The sequence below is a fragment of the Asterias amurensis genome, chromosome 15, assembly GCF_032118995.1.
Source record: "Asterias amurensis chromosome 15, ASM3211899v1".
Taxonomy (NCBI): domain Eukaryota; kingdom Metazoa; phylum Echinodermata; class Asteroidea; order Forcipulatida; family Asteriidae; genus Asterias; species Asterias amurensis.
The window spans coordinates 15,343,921-15,364,763 of NC_092662.1; the positions used below are offsets into that span (position 1 = coordinate 15,343,921).

The 20,843-nt window shown below is 39.2% G+C and overlaps 1 protein-coding gene across 2 annotated transcripts in view; it reads right to left on the minus strand.

The window, feature by feature from the left end:
• The window catches only part of LOC139948457 (prokineticin receptor 2-like), a 45,815-nt gene extending 26,771 nt beyond the window's left edge, over window positions 1-19,044 (minus strand). Inside the window, exon 1 of one of the 2 annotated variants that reach the window (XM_071946603.1) lies at window positions 19,009-19,044. The gene's annotated coding sequence lies outside the window, so the exon portion shown is untranslated. Of the gene's footprint in view, window positions 1-15,637; window positions 15,758-19,008 lie in introns of those variants that run through there. The other variant, XM_071946604.1, reaches the window with a different exon arrangement.
• Window positions 19,045-20,843: the final 1,799 nt, after the last annotated feature.

Sequence of the window (20,843 nt, forward strand, 5' to 3'; positions counted from 1 at the left end):
AGAAAAATGCCAAAATGTAAAAACAGCATTGCCCTTTCAAAGATTCAGGCCTGACACGGACAGAAAAAAACAATTTTTTACCAATCCGAATTGCCCTTTGCGAAATGAAAATTGGTCTTGCCCTTTCAAATATGAAATTCCAGGCCTGACATGCACAGAAGAAATTCATCTTGTGAGATCACACAGTGTGTACAGTGCGTTTCATCTGACCTAACTAACTGTCTCCGCTGATGTGTGTTTTGGAGGACACCCTAGCGGATCAATCAATCTCGACGGGGCACGCATGGCGGAATCGTCAAGAGCCAATCCAGAATGTTGCATCGCAACCGCAACGTTCCACACAATTACCACGTTCAGTGTGTGCAATGCCTCAACCTGGAAAACGAAAAACTAGGCTCTTCTTCTACGCTAAGAGAGTTTTGGTAAAAAGGATTGAAGCCGCAGTTGATAGAAGAAGACTTTTAGTTGTATATTTTATTTCCATACGCAATTTAGAAAGTTACGTAGCCAATCTTTTTGGGGCAAACACGAAGCCAGGACATGTATATAGCGGATTGCCTTTCAAAATAAATTGAAGAAACACGCATACCTAAACCAGATAAATTCTACAAACAAACTTCTAAACACTTTCAATTTGTTGTCTTCTCTGATCTCTCGCTGAGATTTAATCAGTAGCTTCAAAACACCAATTTCTCTAAGTACACCATTAATTTAAGGTGCTTTCTGAGCATCAGAGGGTGTGAATCACGATTTGTTTTGGGGTTGTGACAACAACGTTGGTGTCAATACACGCCGGTTATTGCGGAAATGTAAACAGAAAGTTTGGTAGGCCTAATTTGAAATTGTATTGACTGTCTCGCGCCTTTCAAAAAAAAAAAAAAAAAAAAGTAAATATTGAAAACATTGAATTGTGAGTGGGAAAAGGCAAGAAGAAACAAATATGTTGATGCACACATTCAACAACAAACAACAACACAATGTAACTCAGAAGTGTTAGAGGCCAGAAGATGTAATCAACAAGTAAACGTGGACGATAGAACTTAAGAAATAAAGACTGAGTGGTTTTGTCTCGAAAGTAATGCGATTGGACATGCGTGGGATTATTCCAAATTGTCAAAAGTGTCAACAGAAAGCAATGATTCCAAGTTATAGAACAAAATATTGAAATTTATTGACCAGTAGTCTTGCTCAACTATTAATGTAAAATATGAAGAACCCATGAAGCCAATCAAAGTTTAAATGCTATACCATTCATATAAACACACTTAAACATACTCTGTTTGTGCGTTGACATTTTCGTTTATAAAAAATGAAGTGACGTTTGAGTGTGTTTTTCAATGTTTAATTTAGTTTTTTATTTTTAGGGGTATTTTTAACGATTGCTCTTTACAAATGAATTACTTCAGATTGGCCTCCCTGAACCAATCATCATGTTTGTCTGTCTTTTACTCTCACTTGAAGATTGCTGTAAGACGCAATAGTTCCCGAAGCAGCGAATCCTCCTCAAAAGAGGTAAATATTTACCCTCTGCGCCGGAGCTTATTGGTTGAGCATAGCCAGGATGGACGTACACGCAATTGTCGTAAAACGGGTTTAATGCTTGTAGATGGGCAATGAGTAACCGGATACTAGTGCTCATCAATTTTAATGCAGAGCCATATTATATGAAAGGGAATGAATTTCCGCAAAGTGATCCGTAGTGATGTCAATAGGCCGAAAACATGAGGATTTGGCAAGACTCGGAGGGATATCCGTTTTCCCGCCAAAATTCACCAGCGAACTATCGTCTCTGCTCATCTGGTCCCATTAAATCGACGTTTGGTTGCCTGCGGATGGGGGCACAGGCAGCTAGAGTTCTAAAGTTTCAACACAACAAAAAAACTCTGCTGTGTGCAACAAACTCTTAATCATTTACCAGGCACATCAATAGACTGGAAAGGGCAGATCAAGAATTGACAAAGTGAGAGGTAAAAGGATGTATTGATGATGATTAATGCTACCATACTTAGTACCTTCTTCATTCCACGCCAACAAATAACCATTTCTGTGTGTGTTCAGCTTTTGCACTTAGTTACACAGCCATTGATGAGCAAGGAATAGGGAGTTGGTTCACAGCCAATGATGAAAAAGGGAAAAAGTAGTACTTCAAAATCTTATCAAGAGTATCTTACACAACATATGTAAACAAACAAACATACTCCAATAAATATGCATGTGTCAGAATTGCTGAACAATTTCCACACAAATTATGAAACTGTTGTTCATGGCGAGGCTGTTTTCACCTCAAGCAATTGGCATCAGATGATGTTTGAATGGTTACCATCAACCGAATATAATTGCCTATTATTTTACCACGTATCTGCAAACAAACAAGGCTCAAGCGAAACCTAACATTTGGGGTGGGCGTGTGCCTACGTGTAGTTGTTATGACCACGTTATTCTGTTGTGGCGGATGGAGTAATGATGTACACAGGCTTCATTAAAGGCAGTGGACACTATTGGTAATTACTCAAAATAATTATTAGCATAAAACCTTACTTGGTATTGAGTAATGGGGAGAGGTTGATAGTATAAAACACTGTGAGAAACGGCTCCCTCTGAAGGGACGTATAGTTTTCGAGAAAGAAGTAATTTTCCACGAATTTGATTTCGAGACCTCAAGTTTAGAATTTGAGGTCTTGAAATCAAGTATTTGAAAGCACACAACTTCGTGTGACAAGGGTGTTTTTTCTTTCATTATTATCTCGCAACTTCGATGACCAATTGAGCTCAGATGTTTTGTAAGACTTCATGTATGACGCAAACACCATGTAGTTGTTTTGTAATGTCGACACAGGAAAACAATGAACCCAACTAATCTTATATGGGTCGGGAGACTAAAACCAGGAAACGAGGATGGGGAAAAAACAAACAAACAAAGTACAAAGGTGAGACGTGCACCCCGGTTTAATTACAAAGGACGATCCGTTGTCAGGTGGTTGTTATGCATCGATGACTCGAATTTGTCTGTTGTCAAGAAATTTTCTATACGTAGGTTGAAATTCTTTGGTCGTGGCATTTGTGGTAATTAGCTTGACTTGGCTTCATTGGGTCAAAATGTTGTATTTCTCGTTTGTTTTTTAATTATATATAAGAGTTCAGCTTAACCTTGTTTGTCATACCTTTCCTGCTATTTTGCAAAGTAGTTTCCCAAGGGTGATAACATTTAAAGTCATAACATCAAAGTGGGAGTAACATGAACAACATGTTTGTTGTTTTTATTTTCGCTATAAAAGTTTTGTTTCCTTTGTTTTTGCCAGCATTTCCAAACAAGCATATCTGGCGTCTGTGAAAGCTCCCCTTTCCTTCACATTGACTGTTACGTTTCTGTACAATATAATATATTCACTTAATTGTCATTAACTAGTTTTCTTGACCAGTTCTTGACGGTCTTGGACTTAAATTATTGTACTTATAAGTTGTTGAATATTCTCCTTGTTTTCACAAATATGGAAATAAATCATATGATTGAATGAAAATCGAATTGAGATATGGATGACAGTAAACAGTGCTTGTATAGCGCTATTCCGAAGAGTATGACCATAGTGCATTACAATGAAATAAATCGAAACAAATAACTGACCAACCAAATGTCTCACCCTAACCCGCTGGATATGTCGTTTCTAAAAGAGGCGAAACGTTCACACTTTTTTTCCGTTGGCAAGCTGAGCAATGTTTACAACCCACTCAAAGATACTCGGCACAGATTGGTGGCCTACTTAATGGTGAAAATGAGCTTCAATTTGGAACATTATTCACATCGGATCATCTTGATATGCATTAGCGATGAAAGAAACGAAACCGACACAACGTTCAAAAACCTGGAGGTAGATTTCACGTTCTGATTACGATAGCGATAAAAACTAAACCAGCGTTTCGAAGAAACATGAAAACGACTTAGTGTGAATTGAAACGTGTTTTCAACGATTACAGATTGGGTGTTCTTTAGGGAAATTTATGGGGTTTCGAGGGCTGGATCGATATAGCCCAAGATTAGCTTAATTTAGCAACCTTAACTGCCAAAGATGGAATTAAAAGACGCGATTACAATTTTAGAAATGAAACATCGAGGTTAAGAAGGTGTCACGATAGAGACTGTTGGCTTTGTGTTAGTTCAATGACATTTTAACATCAAGTTGTACTTAGTTTCTCATTCTGACACAGTCGTTCTGTCTACAATCACTCTCTGTCCGCTCTCAACTTTTAAACCGAAACACCAACTTTGTGAATGTCAGTTGGAAGTATTGTACGGCCAAATACTGTACTGTATTGAGTCATAAAATTGCCATCCTCACAAATTTGGGAATATTGTATGGCCAAACTATTTCGGGTGGCAATATTTTTTTCTGTATTTTAAAATAACAATCCTCAAAACTTTGGTGTGTTCATTAAAAATAATTTTGTTTAATTTGCATTCTTTTCAAAGTAAAGAAGAGGAAGCTTTTCAAAAGAAAAGCACTTTCTGTTTCGAGCAAAAAATCAATCAGTCAATTACCAGCAAATCATCGAAATTGAATTTCCAAATGAACCACAGTGAGACTTCAAAATACGAACCGATAAATATGTCACGCAACCCCTAGTGTTCTCAAAAGGAAACAAACAATTTCGAGTCAAATCATCCCCTGTGTTACCATGGCTACCGTTTCAAAACAGATGAAGTATAATATTTTACACCATTCAAACTCAGAGAAAGACCTGCACATTAAAATGGAATCATGCGTTGACCCAGTACTGTCTTCAAGAAAAAGCCTCAATCAAAATTGATTCTCCCCTTTTAGACTATATCTTTAAAAAAGAAAGCTATACTAAAAGTAAACAACCTGTCTTCGAAGATAACACAATGGAATATTGGGTTATTTCTCTAGGGCAGGAACATGAGATCCACAGAACTCCCTTAGTGCTTCGCATACAGATTTATTTTTATCATCAACGATCTTTTCGACCACGTGTAGTCTTTTTAAATCGAAGGCTGGAGGTACCTGAAGTCCGATGGAGAAGTGTATAACCACACAGCGGCCTAGTTTGGCGCCGTGTAAAAGAACACCGTCTCGCAGGGCCTAATTACTAATTACGTCAGTCTTCTCTCCCGTGGCGAGCCACACTTCAGCATCAGGCACCCCGTGAATTTGATCCGTGAATTATAGACCGATCGATATTTTTGATTTGTCGCGGTCAAATTCTTCTTAAGTATTTACGCTTCGGGTGAGATGACACCCTTAGTTGTCATGTCTCAACCTGAACTTAAAAGAAAATTGTTTGCATTTGTAACTTCTGATCATGTTTAGGACAACCATGGTGGGGGACAACTAAACAAACAATTTTGTCATTTAGCGTTGGCAGGAACAACATCGGTATCTCGATTATACATTTACTCCGAGTTTGCTGCCAAAATGGGTTTCAATATTGCCTTCGGACAGGAAAAGCTGTCGAGTTTCCCCGTAACACATTAGCAAACACTTTGACAACGATTCGGGTCTTGCGGGATATGTCAGTGATACCATCACGTGAGTTCACGACAAATGCTAAGCTTAAACATATTTACACAAGGGTATAGTGACATGTAATCCACATAGTTCACCACATTCCTTGTTGAGGTGGAAGTAGGCACTTTGGTGTCAATCGAAGGGTTAAGTGTACTATACATAACTGTATATCACGCGTTGGACGGGTTCACACGTTTTAGTTTGGTTATTTTTCATTTTAATGTGCTACTTGGCCTTCGCACTTTCCTGTGTCTACCTGAGAGGGAAATAAACGAAACACTCGGGAATCACCGAGGGAGTCGTAATTTGAAGCGTAGCACGAGTAGAGAACAGACAGTGTTTACTTTGTAACACCACAATCTGCCCACACGTCTAGACTACACCCGGTATAGTGGGTGCTACGGGTGTGCTACGGGTAAAGTGGGTGCTCCGGGTATAGTGGGTGCTACGGGTAAAGTGGGTGCTACGGGTAAAGTGGGTGCTACGGGTAAAGTGGGTGCTACGGGTATAGTGGATGCTACGGGTAAAGTGGGTGCTACGGGTAAAGTGGGTGCTACGGGTATAGTGGGTGCTACGGGTATAGTGGGTGCTACGGGTATAGTGGGTGCTACGGGTATAGTGGGTGCTGCGGGTATAGTGGGTGCTACGGGTATAGTGGATGCTACGGGTAACGTGGGTGCTACGGGTAAAGTGGGTGCTCCGGGTATAATGGGTGCTACGGGTAAAGTGGGTGCTACGGGTAAAGTGGGTGCTACGGGTAAAGTGGGTGCTACGGGTATAGTGGGTGCTCCGGGTAAAGTGGGTGCTACGGGTATAGTGGATGCTACGGGTAACGTGGGTGCTACGGGTAAAGTGGGTGCTCCGGGTATAATGGGTGCTACGGGTAAAGTGGGTGCTACGGGTAAAGTGGGTGCTACGGGTAAAGTGGGTGCTACGGGTAAAGTGGGTGCTACGGGTATAGTGGGTGCTACGGGTATAGTGGGTGCTACGGGTATAGTGGGTGCTCCGGGTAAAGTGGGTGCTACGGGTATAGTAGTATTGTTTTTTACGGGAATGTATACATAGGTTGTTATGGAAACATAACTTCGGCTGTTATGGGTATGTAGTTCATTGCTTGTTGTGGGTTTAACAATAGTCAGTTTTTATTGAGCTTTTCACACGCGAAGGGCTTCTCAAAGCGCTTCTAATATCATTATTCCTTTCCACTTGGCCAATTTAATTCATTCCTTAAACTATCTCAGCTCCCTGGGGCGTATATGGGCTGTGAAATAAATGTGCGCTACTAACCTAATTCAATTACAAGAACCATCTGCCCCGACTTGTACCCATTTAGGAGAGAAGCAATTATAGGTAAGTGTCTTGCTCAGGGACACAAGTGTCACACGTTATGGGTGCTACGTTTTATTCGTCACGCTCGTGCAACTTTCTGTAGCAACAAAAAATATATTATATGATGACGAACAATATCACTTGACGCGATCTTAAAGACATTGGACACTATTGGTAATTGTCAAAGACCAGTCTTCTCACTTGCTGTATCTCAACATACGCATACAATTACAAACCTGTGAAAATTTGAGCTCAATCGGTCATCGAAGTTGTGAGATAATAATGAAAGAAAACAACACCCTTGTCACACGAAGTTGTGTGCTTTCAGATGCTTGATTTCGAAACCTCAAATTCTAAATCTGAGGTCTCGAAATCAAATTCATGGAAAATTACTTCTTTCTCAAAAAGTACTCCACTTCCGAGGGAGCTGTTTCTCACAGTGTTTTATACCATCAACCTCTCCCCATTACTCGTCACCAAGAAAGGTTTTATGCTAATAATTATTTTGAGTAATTACCAATAGTGTTCACTGCCTTCAACCGATCACATGAACCTTTATCGGTCAGCCTGACTCGAAAACCGGGTAAAGCTCAGACCCTGCGTAAGTTTGACCCATTTCTTTGTCATTTTGACACAGAATCCCGGGGGTCACACAGACCGAAAAATGGGTCAGGCCCCCCAATAGACCCGGGTTAATTCTAACCTATGGGAGTTCTAGTACTCTACCGTTATCTTATAAACATCGGGTCAACACATTGTTTTCGAGCTTCCTTATTCCCTCTTAAAGGCGGTGGACACTATTGGTAATTACTCAAAATAATTACTAGCGTAAAACCATTCTTGGTGACGAGTAATGGGAGAGGTTGTTGGTATAAAACATTGTGAGAAACAGCTCCATCTGAAGTGACCTAGTTTTGGAGAAAGAAGTAATTTTCCACGAATTTGATTTCGATACCTCAAGTTGAGAACTTTAGGTCTCGAAATCAAGCATCTGAAAGCACACACCATCGTGTGACAATGGTGTTTTTTCATAGTTATCTCGCAACTCCGACGACCGATCGAGCTCGATTTTCACAGGTTTGTTATTTTATCCATATGTTGAGATACACCAAGTGAGAAGACTGCTCTTTGACAATTACCAATAGTGTCCACTGTCTTTAAATACACACCATGGAGTGGCAACAGTCTATTCATTTTATCTTCAAGATTTATCATGCATGGCTTCTCGTCCGAATGTGTAGGCCTATGTTCCTCAGAGGTACATTGAAAAGAAACAGTGTTACTCGAACGCATTCCCGTAGGCATCGGTAGCCGAATCTCTGGTTCATCACGTAGGTCTACTATATTGCCCCACATACAGCATTAGGAGTGGTTAATATGAACAAGATCCGTCGCAAGAGAGAATGATCTAGTTAATGTTTCGGACTTCCAACGTAACCCATTTTGAGCGTTGTCATATTATATATTAGGTCAGTTAAAATGTCTCCACTTTCGTAGCAGCTTTCGTCTGAAACTTGTAATCTTGTATCTCATCAATCGCGTTACTTACACAGAGATAAAAACATCTGAACATTCACTAAGCAAATAATATACGTTTTTCTGCTAAACAGCTTTCTGAAGCCTGAGCCTTGTTATCTAAGCCTAGAGGTGGATAATTGTCTAGAGTTCTACACTGCTCAGCAAGACCGAATTGCTTTCATCATTTCGTTCAAACTTATTGCGAGTCTGGTTATCTAGGTGGTGTAAAAGTAAGTTCTTCCTGGAAAGTATACGCCATCGAGACGATATCAGGAGTAAGCTAATTAAGATTGAGGACAACAAAACCATCATCACCTCAAATCTGCCAAGAGCTGAATCACAGGTTTCTTTAAGCAGGGCTTTTATATTGGCAGCATGGAGACTGCTCAGATCATGTTACCAAGTTGTGTGGACTAATAAACGTCTGAAATAGCGTCTGATTATTATGAAAGGAAACTACAAACTGAACTTGTGAAAAGGTCACACAACTGTGGTCTCGTAAACATTGGTTCAAAATAACAGTGTGGAATTTTTGCTTCGTACGCCCCACAAAAAAAGTTTACACTCCGTTACGGATTCACAATCGGTTATTGCGGATTCACAATTCGTTTACAAGGTATTCGCAATCCGTTGTTTCGGATCGACTATCCGTTAATACGGATTCTCAATTACGGATTCACAATCGGTTTTTAAGCATTCACAGTCTGTTATTAAGGGATTCGACGTCCGTTTATTACTGATTCACAATATACGTTATTACGGATTCTCAATTCACAATCGTATCCGTTATAACGGATTCACAATCCGTTATTACGGATTCTCAATTCACAATCGTGTCTGTTATAACGGATTCACAATCCGTTAGTACGGATTCAAACAGTCCGGATAGAATAACTATTAAGAGAATAATAAACTGATCGTACATTTAAATTGGCCGAGTAATTGCAAACAACGACCCGGGATAACCGACTCATATACTAAACGAACACATTAGTTGTGTCGGTAACAGACACGATATCAAAAGGAAGTAACACAAGTTCTTAATAATGCGTTTAGCTGGAATGTAGATCCCTCACCGCCTATATTTGGGTAGCGATCGATAAGCGAGCTTAAACCAATCTCATTAGTATCGATCAAGGGTGTACGACTTCACGATCGCCATTTTGTGAAACAAAACAAGCTACTAAGAAAACGAACTGTTGGAGGTTTGAGTTTGTCTTTTTCTAGATCCTTTCACGGCCTTTTAGACCATTGTACATGAGTTGTTTTGAATTTCTCATAATCAGCGACTGAATTCCAGGAAATGCGTTGGAAATTAACAACATATTGCATTGCTTTCTTTCCTTACATATACTGGTAATATGATTTCCTGTACAGCAATGTCAAATTCAGGGAACGAAAAATGTTTGTCCGTTTGTGCAGCATAACCATTATTCAATTGAATCGAATTCAATTTAAAAATTTAATTCGATTTAACTCAATTCTATGCAGTACAGTACAATTCAATTAAATTTAGTCAAAAACATGATTCCGTATCAGTGAAAAAAGGAGAAGAATGAACAAAACAAATTCTTATCAGAAAAGGAGGTACCAGTTAGAATACCGTGTCATGTCTTTAATGATTAGTCATGCTATGTGGATTAGACGGGCATAAAATAAAGCCTCCCCATTAAACACCAACAAATTCTTAAAGCCATTTTTCAACGGACGGATAAGATCCATTAAGACATCTTCTGGTCATAAGAACCCTCTTAAAGCAACTGATATGTAGGCTAGGCCACTCAATGTGCTTATCTGGTTGTTTTCTGTCAGAATAGAAACGCATCTTATAAGCAGCTGAAAGTTCGCTGTCAGATTGAGATGACTGCAAGGCATGTTTCCAAAGCAATGCATTCTCAACGGTTACAATAGGAGCTTGTTGGCATTAACAGAAAAATAGCGACAATGCTTAAACGCCGATAAGAGCGTCCAATTTGGAATTGGTAACAATTAGCCAATTGGTAACAGTTTGAAACTGAAGTTCAATTTTCAGGTTTAAACATGAACAAATATTTCTCTCAAGCGCTCACAAAATATTGTGAGGTGATTGAAAGCTGGAAGTTTTCGCCCTGCACCGACGAACGAGGGCGTACTGCAAAGATGACGCGAAATGTGACGTCACGGTGAATCCTAGTTTTGCTTGTTACAAAATCAGTATAGGAACATTTGTATACATGTAACATTGACGTACAGGGTTTTTAAAAAAAACTTTTAAAATGGCTGCCGGATAAAAAGTATATAATTTGGTGAGCAATGCTCACTTTTGTAAAGGGTATGAAAATTAGGTTGTGCGATAATTAGCCTTCCAATTTGTGAGAGGAAGTCTTTTGGATGTCGGCTGCTTATTCTTCAGTGAGCAGTGCTCACCCCAGCATGCATTATATATAGTTTATTCGGCAGCCATTTCAATGGTGTATTTTTTTCTTTCTTTTTTGAGACACACATATATATATACACGTTAACTTACCAAACCTAGAGCAAAGTCAAGACAGTTTAGTTTCCGCTCCTGTGCAGGCACGCTAAGTTGCCTTTCTCAAGTGGATAACTGGCGGAAGCTGCCAATGGGGGTATAGGTAAATTGCACTCGTCTAACCCATACTGAAGTGTGGTTTTTCCTGGCTTCGAGTTGACGTATACGTGGTTTTTTACAAGGCCACGGTTATCTATGACCAATTAGTATGTATATCAGTTTAGAGAAAATCCCTCGAGGAGAATTTTGTCAGAAACAAAAAAAATCAAACGCTTCAGTTTCCCGCGTCGTTGATTCAGCAGCAGCAGCGATGCATTTTATTTCGAGTATGGTGTCTTTTAGCGGGAATTAAATGCAACAAAAACTACAATCGCCTGACCTCTTGATCCATCTAGACGTGTCTCCAGTCTCTCGTAGACCATTAAGGAAGAGATCTTATATTGATTGGTACTCAAAGGCAATCACTTTCCCATCCCGCGGATGCAATTTCCAATTTTGACATATTCTACGTCTAAAGGACTTCCTGAACAACTATGAAGGTATTTCACAAAGCCACTCACGATCGGGATAATCTTCTCGACGAGCATGATGAAGTAGGGACAGACCTTATCAAGTAACAGGGGCGAACGTGCAGAAACGGACGCTGGAAGCGGATGCACGGATTTGAGAAAGATGTTCACAGTCTCCTAAAGTGATTACATAGTACCGATTATTATTAAAGTAAACAGAAACCAAAAGTGTGTGTCTGTAAAAGAAAAAGGCATCGAAAACCAAAGATGGATTATTTGGGGTTTATGCTCCGTGCATGAAAGGTACAGGAATTGACATTATTTTATTGGTGTCTATCCAAACAATTTAATGACTAATGAAACGGTTGACAAGGAGCGAAAACGTTTTGGGATTGCACATGGTGGAATTGGCAGGAAGGGGAAACGCACTTCGCTTTTTGTTCTCACTTTCCTTCTACTTTGTTTTCACCATGAGTAACTAGACGTTAAAGGTCGGGTAATCGTTTGGCTCTGTAATGATAATTAAAGTATCCTGGAAGTGGTATTTTTTTTTAAATAAAGCTTTTGTCACTAAAATATGTGTTTTTATGAGAGGAATGTGAATAAAAAATTAACTAAGGTTTAAAAATCTTAGTTTTGATTGTATTTACAAATTGAGTAGGCCCCATCTTACGAGACTGACCCCATCTTTAGTTGTTTTGCTGCATCCTGCAGCAATACACCTGGTCGGCATTGCCGGAAAAATGCCAGAAAAAACCTTTTCGCAGCGTACAAACTCACGTCTTAGAATAACATGTACTTTTGCACGTGTGTTTATCTACGCATCGAGGGGGGTCTATGTTTGATCGAGGCAAAGTCTTCCTTTTCCTACGTCACAAAAGGGGTAGGCAGAGTCAACCCCCTCAGTCACTTAATTAATTTTTTTTAACATATAAATCGTCACAAACAATTACTCAAACAATTGTTTTATTGTTAATAAACATATACTCTTACGTTTAAAAGAAAGAAAAAAAATCATATTTCCAGGTGCCTTTAAATGCTGATTTATTGGCAAAACTATCCAAGAAAGACACAACAAAAACCGCGTGTGAAACTTCTGATCTGAATAAAGTGTCTATTTGTAGAGAAAACAGCAACAACGTTTGACTGCACCTCTCACTGTGTTTGTGACTGGTCAACTCTAATTTGAAGAGATTGCATCTATAAAAACAGCCTCATTTTATTTCACCATCATTGGTAAGCCTGGTAAGAACAAGGACAAAACAACAGCTTTTTACACTACAAAAAATTTCCTTTTTGCTCGGGCTTGAGTGTTTTTCTTTCTTGTGTAAGCTTGGTCGACTAAAGTCGCCAATGGTAAAAGAAGAGGGGGTATGAGTGCAGTCGACTCAAGCCGCCTGTGGTAAGCTTTACGTATAAAGTGCATTACACGGATACCTGCGCTGTCCTAATATACACTTGTGCTCCGCAGTGCATGTCTGCCGGGTATCCGCGCTCTTTCTCCCCTTGAGCGACATGGGGAGTTTGCGCTTTTGTTGATGCATTGCAACTAGTCATCAGCCATTCTATAAAAAAAAAACATAATCCATCAACTTTCCCAACTCCCCGGGGAGCTTGCATAACCCCAAACGGCTACATAATGATCTATGGAGAGGAGTCAGCCTAACACACGACTAACCAAGGGATGTGTTCAACTATCATCATCATTAGACCGTGTAAGTTTTATGTAAATCTGTGAGCACTAACAAGCACTAACTGTATAAGGAGGTACACGCTGGTCCAGCTAGCGATCGGACTTAATCGCTAACTAGACCAACATGCATCTCACTCCTCGCCTAATGCCGCTCCTAACGAGTATTTGCGATGAGGTCTATTTAAGTTTTTATTATTTGAGTGAGGTCTATACAGCGAGTGTGGCAACAGCAATTCCTATCTTGCAGAAAAGAAAATCAACGAGGTTGACAAAAACAGTTTCCCAGCACGAATTTTCCACATTTTTGACACAATCTATCCGCAACAACTGCCGTCCTATACAAACAAAAACACCCCGATTTGATTTGCACACCTAACATGTGCGGATTTTTAAATCTCAGTATGGTGCCCTGTAGTGTCACATAACGTCCATCGCGCCAAAAACGACAGGATGTCAAACACCCCCACAACCGTCCTAATTACTGCTCCATGATGTGTGTTTATCCCTGCAATGCAACCCCGTTTCGTCAAAACGCGAAAGGAAACCCTCCCGTAGTTTTCAAAAATCTTGACATTATGAAAAGAAAAAAGAAAAAAAAAGCCGTGGCTCAGATTCCATTCAATCAACGTCTAACACCGTAATGTGTTAAAGACACTGGACACGATCGGTAATTGTCAGAGACCAGTATCATCGCTTGGTGTATCCCAACAAATTCATTCAAAAAAATGTGGAAATTTTGGCTCAATTGGTCATCGAAGTTGCAAAAGAAAAAACAACACGTTAGTAGTTGCACAACTTTATGTGCTTTCATGCTTAATAAAATACTTCAGCTGATAAGAAGTATTTTATTATTTGAGTAAGAAATTACCTCTTTCTCAAAAACTACGTTACTTCAGAGGGAGCCGTTTCTCACAATGTTGTGTACTATCAACAGCTCTCCATTACTCATTACCAAGAAAGTTGTTATGCTAACAATTATTGTAAATAATTACCAATAGTGTATACAGTGCCTTGAACACCATGGTGTGTTAACTAATGGCTAGGCTGCAGTTTAGCGACAACGGGAACACCACCGGGCACCCATCATAGTCAGATCCAGCTGTCGTATCTGTACAAAAATAACCCCTTCAATTTGGTTTGTTGGAAAGAAACAAAAAATGAAACAAGCCCCGTGGTAAATCATTATTGTGTTTCTGTTTGTCTAGGCAACGCGCATAGAGACTTCTATGTGATTGTGATCTGCGCTCTACAAAAATGGTTCATTATTATATACTACAAGCTTTTACCTTTCTGTTTTGCAATTCAGTTCAAAAATGTTCTTTTTAAACATGCATCGCAGTAAAAAAAGAAAAATTGAATTGTACATGCCAACATCAAACTATGTTTAAAAATACATCGCACAGAGATGCCCCCCCCCCCCCCCCCCATATTCAACTCTCCTCTTACTGTTCTTTGTTATGGTGATTTCGATTCTCTGCTGGAATGGAAATAAATGTTTTTGAAATTACTGTTTTTCGGAAATAAATGTGTTTGAAATTAAAATTAATGAATGCCACAAGGAAAGGTTGACATTATAACTTACAATTTGCGGCAATGAAGGAAAGCGATTGATCTTGATATTGTCTGAGACGAGACTAATAAGAAACGATGGCAACATTGTTCGGCGAATTGAAAGAGAAGCAGTTCATGATTTGCGACATTTCCGTTGTGTTTTGATAGATGACATTTTCAATAAGAAATTGCGTTAGAAACTACAATAAGTACTGATAAATTGTACTCTGATACTGTCTCATATAGAATTATTCATTTCCAAGAAGAGTCTGTTATAAACGTCACTTCGAATTGAAATAAAAAAATAATTAATTGTTAAATGGGCTTAAAACAAGTTTCCTTTTTAAACGAACCCGCAAGATTTTTTCTTCTTCTTTTCTGTTTGGAATTCAAAGGCGTGCATTACCGGTGGTTTAAGTTAAGTTGAATGTAAAGCAATATACATGCAGCAGAGCTTTGGTCAATTATGGTGACAATCAAATATACTCATCAAAACGTCAAGTTGTATTATTCAACCGGTATTAATTTCAGAACCATCCCAAACCATTCGACTCTTTCTCTTCACTTCTATTGGTGATCAGAATCCCAGTAACTAATTCTTCGGTATCAACAAAGAACGTTTTACAAGATTGAAAATTCGGCAAGCTGTTTTTTTTTTGCGCAAATAATTTTTATCCGACTGTTAGTTAACGACCCAATGAGCTAAAGTAGTTCTTTCCAGAACCGAGAAGTCTCCAGAAAATCCGAAAATCTATTCCGCGGTAGTAGTAGTAGAATATAATAGCAAGACAGTTCTTTAAAGAATAAAATCTACATGGAGATTAGACGAACACGGTGTTACCGCAAACTAAATGTATGTTAATACCTCACCATGCAATGCCTCAAATCTCATAACTGTAAGATGTCAAAACTGAATACCGGCAAACTGTCTGATTGGCCCTAAAACCAAAGTTCACCACAACTTTTGTTTTTGCGGTTTTGCAAAGAACATAACTTTTTTTCCTACCTGAGGAAGGGTTGTTCAACCCTGCAGCACTGCTCAGCGAGTTACACAATCCCTACTCCAGCTTGTTGTGGCTTACACGCTAAGCTAATCTATCGGCACGGCTACGACAGCTACCTCCAGTGGACATGTCCCGACATCAACGTCTTCACGTTTTCTTGAGTCCCACTGCTATAAACCGAAGACACTGTCTCTTCCGTTAAGGGGAGATCCGACCGTGTGTAACGAGATACCGCGAGCATCTAACTACGCGCCCACCATGGGGATCACGTTTTATTTGGACTTGTGCGCACGCGCTGTTTGAGATGGATGGATTACGCAAGCGCGGGCTGAACGTTAGAAGCAGCTGCGCTGGGAGTATATCGGTGATTTCATGTATATTTTTTTCATTTCGGTCAATGGGGGAGGACAATCGAGAGTCGTTTTGCACAACGTTTTAAACTATCAACAACTTTCCATTGCTCATTGAATGTATTTTCTAGATTAAATGTATTTCTGGATGGTGGCGAACCACCATCCAGTGGCCGAAGCAGGCAACAGCGCCACCAACCGACTGGTGGTGCCTCGTTCTGAGGATGACTAGTGATACTAGTCGAAACGTAAACAAAAATTACGTGAGTATTTGGCTGTGTTTCTTAGAAAATACATTAATAAGTTGATATTTTACCAGCCTGATGAACTTCGTTCATGATTTCCATTGCTCGTTACTAATTTTAATTGTTAGCACAAAAACTACAATTATTTTGAGTTATCAACAATACTGTTGGGCCTAATGCCTTTAAGAACGCACACCTTCGACAAAGCGGAAAATGTCAAAATTATTATTGGAAGATTCAATGTTACACTGCTCAACCCTGAGCTTAACAATGACAGCTTCGACGCCAGTTTAGATAAGAAGTAAGAACTACATTGTTGATTGTTCAGACGCAAAGGATAAGCCAAAGCAACTCGTGTTTTCTTTGCAATAATGGCAAATCAAGGAAGAAGATCCGTACAAATCCAACCGGAAAGTGTTGCGTGTCAAGTTACTTTTTCAATGCAAGAATGTTTCATTATGGTTGTACAGTGCCCTCATCCATTAATGCTTTGCATTCACAATGCACCTAATACTATAAGATCATCTGAGGCAGACCAATTGCTTACCCAATAATCAGTGAGGCCTTGTTTGAATAAACACAGTATCTGGTTTTGATTAGGACTCAACGATGTTATAGTTTGATATAAAACACTAATTCAAAATTATTTTAACTTTACATCATTTTGATGTAAAATAATTATTGGGACAATCAATCTGCAGTGATGCACACTCATAATGTGTTCTGATGTGGTGCAAGTGTAGGTTCTTTTACAGCAATTTTTATTTTAGGTAGTACGGCAAGGGCGTTTAGTTAAACAACCTAAATTAAACAGCCCATGTTGTTTAAAAGGCAGTGGACACTATCGGTAATTACTCAAAATAATTCTGAGCGTAAAACCTTTCTTGGTGACGAGTAATGGGGAGAGGTTGATGGTATAAAACAATGTGAGGAACGGCTCCCTCTGAAGTGCCATAGTTTTCGAGAAAGAAGTAACTTTTCCACGAATTTGATTTTGAGACCTCAAGTTTAGAACTTGAGGTCTCGAAATCAACCATCTAAACGCACACAACTTCAGGTGACAAGGGTGGGTTTTTTCTTTCATTATTATCTCGCAAGTTCGATGACCGATTGAGCTCAAATCTTCACAGGTTTGTTATTTTATGCATTATGTTGAGATGCACCAACTGTGAAGGCTAGTCTTTGACAACTACCAATAGTGTCCACTGCCTTTAAACACTACAACAATCCCGGTTTTTCAAGTGATGAGTTACGTGCTGAGATTTTGTTTCAAAGTGTGGCTTTTCCGTATCCCATCTCACATAAAAAACAATCAAATTGTATACAAAATGTGTATATCTTTGGGCACCTTCATTATCTCCAAGATCTCATCTCTTTCAACATTATCTGTCTATAATAAGGCCGTGTCCGAAACGGCGACTTCGGCTACAGCTACGGCTAGATCGCGCGCGTCTGCCTATTCTTCAACACTGGTAGACGCGCTGATCTAGACGTAGCTGTAGCCGAAGTCGTCGTTTCGGACACGGCCTAGTAACCGCTCGCCATTCGACACAAACACATCCCGCATAACCAACAAACTATAATAGTCACGTGCTCGAGATAGTGCCTTTTAAAGGCACTGCAGTAGTCTTGGTTCCAAGACCATTGGTGTTGCGCGGTCACACACAACCAACGTTCCGATTATGCACGGCAAAAACTGTTCACGCTTGTTATGAACGAACGCTAGCGGGCGCTGTTTCTCTGATTTACGGATCTCACCATAGACCTTATCGCAAATACCAATGCGCAAGCGCAGACTGTTGAATGAGGTGCATTGTGGGATATATATGAATCAAATTTTGCTACCAGCTAGACCACAATGCATCTAATTCCAAGCTTTACGCGCGCGCCCCAGTATTTGCGAAAAGGTCTATGTCCTGTGCTCACCATAGACCTTTTCGCAAATACTGGGGCGCGCGCGTAAAGCTTGGAATTAGGTGCATTGTGGTCTAGCTGATTACAAATTTGATTCATATATATCCCACAATGCACCTCATTCAACAGTCTGCGCTTGCGCATTGGTATTTGCGATAAGGTCTATGGTGAGATCTAAATCAGAGAAACAGAGCGCCCGCTAGCGTTCGTTCATTACAAGCGTGGACAGTTTTTGCCGTGCATTATCGGAACGTTGGTTGTGTGTGTGACCGCGCAACACCAATGGTCTTGGGACCAAGACTAGCACTGCAGCCGATTTCACGAAACTCTACGATTAATCCTATCTCGAGTTTAGGACGAGTTACTCGTCCTAACTTTAGGATGGTTTCAACGCGTATACTAACGTCTATGGATACGGAACTGAACTCGTCCTAAGTCCTAAGATTAATCCTAAAGTTCGGAAGAGATGGGGGAAATCGACGGCCGGACACCTTTGGTACTTGTCAATGACAAGTATTCTCACTTTGTGTATCCCAACATATGCATAAAATAACACAGTGCTTTGAAGTGGGTTCTAATAATCGGTTAAAGCACCACGTAAAGGTTTACAAAGTGATGTTGCGCAATATGCTGACGACCAAACACGGGACCAACGGCTTTACGTCCCATCCGAAGGACGAAGCAATAGTTAAGTGTCTTGTGTAAGGACACAGTCGTCACAACTGAGACTCGAACCAACACTGATCAGAAACACCAGAGCTTGAGTCTGGTGCTCTAACCGCTCAGGCATGACATATCACAAAGTATGGAGGAAGCTTGTTGTTAATTTATTTAGCGATCAATACATAATAGAGGTCAACTTACCAGCTGTATTGAAGGAACTGAGAAAGGAACTGAGAAATTCTCGTCCGAAGAAACAACTGAATCAAGCAACTGCAGGAAACAAATAAAATATAACCGTTCTTGAAAAATGCGACAACTGCAATTTAAAATAATTACAAAAAACTGCTCTTGCAAAAATAAACAATGCGAGATAATATAGCGCAAAATGCAGAGGAGCCTGTCTTGCCAAAAAAACAAAAAAAAAAAAACCAGAATAAGGTGAAATTTAATAACTACTGCTCTTGTAAAATAATAACTAAAACTAGCCTCGAGAAAAAAAATATCAGCTCTTGAAAATACAGTATAACTGCTTTCAAATGAAAAAAAATGAAACTAAACGCCATGTGAGCTTTCGTACACTCTAAATTACAAGGATTTAAATTTAAATCCACAGGATTAAATTTTAAATCTTTCAAGGATTGTCGTTAGGGACCAATCAGCGTGGATTTAAAATTAATCTTTCAAAAGATTAAAACAATTAGTCTTTGGAGGATTAATTAAATCAATACCAGTGGATTTATTTTTTCAAATCTTTACAGATTTAACCTTCACCCGTTGAATGATTCAAACCTAGATGCTAGCAATCTTTTCGGATTCATTTCTAATTTACCTTGGGATTAAAACATTAAACACGATTTCTGAACCAGCAGGAAAAACAAAACAAAGTAAAAACAACAGTTTTAAAATATTTGCCTTCAAATTTTTATTTTCAAATATACAAGTTAAATAATACACATAGTTTCGACAATAAACCTCGACATACATTTGACCTATGTTGTCCATACATAGAAAAGTTCTATTTTGTAGCTACATGTTTATCACTCAAGGGTTAAATCTGCAATTTCATTCAAATATTCTAAGAAGATTCGAGTGGTTGTTAACCAGTTGTTTACAGCCTCTAGGCACATTTGAGAGATTTAATTTTAAAACAAAACAATTTGTTTGTTTCCTAGATGGACAGTCTAGTTACGACACTAGCTTTATTTCAAATAACTTGTTTAAAAAAAAAAATATTGCCACAAACAATTTGTTAAATGCTTTTGAATTAACTGATGCACTACCTTTCTCCTACAAATTATTTATTTTAAGCAAAACTGTATGCTGTATCCAAGGGAATGCCACTTCAAATTAGATTTGTGAATTATGTTTGATATCAGTTGGATAACCGGATTTCATTGCAGCAAGGATCTCCAAAGTTATTGGTTTTTCAGACTGACCCACACTCAAAAACGGATTTTAAGAACTTATCAAAAGTTTCAACTACTGACGACCCCCCCCCCCCCCCCCCACTAACTGGTATGCAATCCATACAAAAGACAAACTGCTTCAGCTTTCTCTCAGGGAAGTTGTTCAGGTTGCTGTATCTCTTTATATATAAAGTGAACAGGTAGAAACCAAAGAATTCGTAGCGTACGTCAAGTACACGTCAAGTACACGTAAGCAGGTACACCGTACGTAGATGCGCTTTACGTCAACTTATCAACCACTTTAGCAATTTTACCAGTACACCATTTAATTACAGTGACTACATAGTTGTACAACAGTTTTCTTCTGTCTCATTAAAGGGTACGTTTTGTAACACAAAACACAATATCATCAGATTATACATTAAACTTACACTTTGTAAAGATAATGATGGTAGAAACAGTGTGAGAAACTGCTCCCTCAGAAGTAAAGTAGTTTTTGAGAAAGAGGTAACTTCTCACAAAAATATTTGAATCTGAGAAAGACTTCAGACATGAAGCCTCTCTTCATTATTTTCATGCAACTTCGATGACCAAACTGATCCCAAATTGTTCATACAATTGTTCTTCTAT